This window comes from Anopheles moucheti, chromosome 2 (genome assembly GCF_943734755.1).
Source record: "Anopheles moucheti chromosome 2, idAnoMoucSN_F20_07, whole genome shotgun sequence".
NCBI lineage: Eukaryota > Metazoa > Arthropoda > Insecta > Diptera > Culicidae > Anopheles > Anopheles moucheti.
This window is the reverse complement of record NC_069140.1, coordinates 98,615,116-98,619,064: the sequence shown is the minus strand read 5'-3', so window position 1 is coordinate 98,619,064 and position 3,949 is coordinate 98,615,116. Positions and strand designations below refer to the sequence as shown.

Sequence of the window (3,949 nt, the reverse complement as noted above, 5' to 3'; positions counted from 1 at the left end):
CACACACACACGCAGCACCCGGCAGAAGTTCGGAGAAGATGATGATCGCGCTTCACGCTTGCCAGAGTTTTGCCAAAAAACAAAACCAACACGAGGAACACGGGAAAGAATTGAAGGGCACCGAAACGAAACATAAAAAGGGTTTTTCTTTTGTGCGGGTTAAGCCATGTGCGACGCATTTTTCTGCTATGTGCCGGTTTTGCACGGAACCGGCATTCACAATCATGCCGTTTTTTTTTTTTTGGTTAAGCGGAGAAATTTTTTGAACCGGCCTGGGTTGGAAATTCAATAGGTGAAAAGCATCATTGATGAAACGGTATCATTGCAAACGGAGTGGGAGAATTTGTGAGGAGTTTAAATACTCGTAAACGGACAAAAAACTGAAAAAAATATAATATTCTATTTATGATAATAGCAACTTATGTTAAAATATTTTGTAAAAGTGTGGAAGTCATCCACAAAGTATTTTCTTTCGCAGCCGTTGCTTTAGTTGTGATTATTTTTATAGGGCCGTACACTCAGCTCTCATGACTGTAGCTTCAATTAGTACAGAAATGTTATATTGTTATCGCAAATGCCGGGAAATAGCAAACTCCCTGACGTTAGGCATACAAAAGCTGAAATTTTGCTTTCATCAACACCAAGGGTTCCATGGTGTAATGGTTAGCACTTTGGACTCTGAATCCAACGATCCGAGTTCAAATCTCGGTGGAACCTGCAAACAATCAGATGAAGAGAAAGAGTGGGAGAGGAGAGTAGATACAAACACACCACCTCACCCATAACAAAACTCTCTTCGTTTTTATATTTGAGTTCAATTTTGTGAATACTATATTAAAGTATAAGTAGTTTTTGTAGGTACAGCAGAAATACTCCTTTAAAAATCGGAAACAAATAAACTTATGCTATTTAGTTCTCCACAACAGATAAGCACAAAAAGTGATAGCAGTGCTGATGACAACATGAAGAACAACAAGGATCAATTATTTTAATTTTTGACTTTTTTTTTTGTTAACTGCGCAAATAGAATGTCTGTTGTTTTAATCGTTCTCGCATTTTTCTTCAATGCAACATTCGGTTTTATTTGCCAATGCCAAACAATGTTGCAGAGTGTCGCTTCTACATTGATGGATGCCGGTTGGCCTTTCCCTGCAGCATTTCCACCGATTACATGAGCTCACTCGAAATGCAACTTCTCTGTGTGTTTTTTTTTCGCTCGCATTTTGGGATGTTTTGTGGCGGTGGGGGAAAAAGGAAACATGTTAAAAAACCTCGATTGCACTCGGATGGGTTGCTTGATAAGAGGAAACACAATCATACACACTCACACACGCAGAGCCACACGAGAAAAGTTGTTAACGCTTGTCTGTTGCTTGTCCTACGTCATCCCCTACTCCCCGTGGGGTTGCAATATGCATATTTACTTTTCATGTTTCATTTTCGTTTTGCGAGCATGGTTTTATTTTAATTTTGGCCTGCTCTTTTTTTTTGTCCTGCTGTAACTTTCTTGTTTCTTTTGCTCTTATTAATTTGCCTTTTGAGTTCACCAACCATCTCAGTACTACACATTGCTTTGTAGTGTGTTTTTCTTCGTTTTTTTTTTTTTGGTGACGAAAAGCGTATCGTAAACCGTTTTTAACTTAATGGTTCTCTCACTCTCTTTCTCTCTTTGTTTTTTTTTTTTGTGTCTTGTTTGCAGGTGTGAAACAAGCGGAAAGCTAGGTAGAAAACATGTGAAAACCATGATCGTCCCTTCAGAATGCTTAATGTTGCACAGGCCAAGGGATGCACTTTGTTCTTTTCGTTTCATGTGCTCTTAACTTTTTTGTGTACGAATTTTTTTTTTTCGTTGCTTACTCTTAGTGGAAAATATTTGAAGTTGTGTGCAATGAGAGTGGTAAAAAAGTTAACAAAGTTCTGGAAATTATTTCTAGAAAAAAAACACAAAGACTTTAAATAGTATTTAATAACTATTGTTTACTTCTTTACTAGATTGCTTTTAAAAATTTAAAGTTCAGACATGTGCTATCACTTTAGAGCATTCATGTTTATTTTTAATTAAAATATAGTGGAAAAGTATTATATGTTTATTATTCCAAAATTAAAATATCAAAAATAAGATTCCCTTGCACAAAAAAAAGTAAGCACGAAAACTCCTCTTATGGGTTCAACACGAAGAATAAAAATTCATATACATGCGTACTTCACAAACGTACCACACCGGAGCGTAAAACATATTAGCTCGAATGTATGAAAACATGCATTCAACGTACAAAAAGAAGAAGCAATATGCTGTAGCCAAAATTGCAACCCCTTTTTCGGGTTGCGGTACTACACGGCTGGGCCCCTGGTTGGACATAATGAAATTTGTTTTCGTTTGCATTCTCGTGGCTTCTGGCTTTGGTGGCTATATTTGGAATAAGACTTTATAAAATGTACTACCAAAAGCAAAACGGAAAACCGAAACATGGAAATTGGATTGCAGCGTGCGGATAAGGTAGTCAAAAACGAAACAATAAAGAAAACCGGAACGATCGTATCCAACTATCGAATATTTTCATAAGGGGGGTTTTTTTTTTTGAATGCAGTTCGAATGCACTTGTAAGATCTGTTAATGCAGCAGTAATTAATTGCTATCTGCTGTACTGTCCGATGTCCCCGTTGGGGATTCAACCCTTACCCGGGCCTCGTTTAGTGCAAATAATGAGAGCAAACGGCTTCTTGATGATGATGATTATTGTGCGCTTATCATCCATTGCTGATTGTGTACTTTTCGGTTGGAAATGCAAATTGAATGCGTTTGTTGTGTTTATTCCTCTTTTCCAAACCCCCAATTCGGAACTGAACCTTAACACCTTTTTTTTTTTAATTTACCATCAACATGTCAACGATCTTACGTTGTTGACCGTTTCCTAGCAACGGTTCCACCATTCGGAAATAGCATTCCTATTCCCACTTGAACGGTTTTGTGCACCAGAAGCTGTGTGTTGAAAGTGAGAGTGATTGCGCGGAATGTGCACGAACGGGAGTGTGTGCAAACATGCCTTTTTGCCGTTTCGGTTGGGAGATTGAGTTTGTTTTGTTTTAAAAATAGTTTTGTGAAACAAACAGGTTGAGCCGTACCCACCCGGTTCATTCGCTCGGGCAAAGGAGGGTTGTTTTTAGCTGGCCGATCGTGGTCGTTTGGGGTTGGATGGTTTTGTAGAAGGTGGGTTTTGCAAAGGAATGTTTTCGATAGCGAATAGCACGCCACTAAGCAGGTTCCATGGTGTAATGGTTAGCACTTTGGACTCTGAATCCAACGATCCGAGTTCAAATCTCGGTGGGACCTAAACTAAGAGAGATCTTTTTGCGTTATCTGAACAAGTGGAAAATTATATTCATATATTGAGAGGGAAGATATACGATCCTTATCTCGAAAGAGAGGTAAACTTAGTCTGGTTTTATGAAGAAAATCTGAGGAAATGAAAATTAGTCTGAAAACTGAGTACTGTAACTTCGTTTTTCCATTTTATATTTAAAGCAAGCATGATCTTTTCTTGTGACATTCATGCTTTTATTAACATTACTTATTTCATAGGTGTTTGAAATAAATTTTATGTAATTTTTAAACTTATAATACTTTTTATTCTGAGTTAAACAATTGCTGTGTTTTCATTTCAAAGGGTTCTACATAATATCTCGCCAATTTACTCATTTCATACCAAAAACGAGCGAACTTCACCTCCAGCATGATGCTAGAGCATATTCAATTTAAGCCACATCACATATCATTAGCGTCCGTAAGTGATTACATGCTTGCTCCTTCCCCTTGTGCGCTGTCCCTTCGGCCCAGTCCCCCTCCGGCCAGTTCCTGCATCCCGGTGCGCTGCAAAACTAGCGGGCAGCGTACAATTTCCCTCAATTTCCATCGCCCATTACGAGGGCTACGTGGCCACGAACCACCCTC

General features: G+C 38.5%; 2 non-coding genes across 2 annotated transcripts; both read left to right on the top strand.

The window, feature by feature from the left end:
- Positions 1–645: 645 nt before the first annotated feature.
- Trnaq-cug (transfer RNA glutamine (anticodon CUG)) lies at positions 646–717 on the top strand. Its single transcript has one exon. It is a non-coding gene; the product is annotated as a tRNA-Gln (tRNA).
- A 2,542-nt stretch (positions 718–3,259) lies between these two features.
- On the top strand, positions 3,260–3,331 carry Trnaq-cug (transfer RNA glutamine (anticodon CUG)). The gene has a single exon. It is a non-coding gene; the product is annotated as a tRNA-Gln (tRNA).
- Positions 3,332–3,949: the final 618 nt, after the last annotated feature.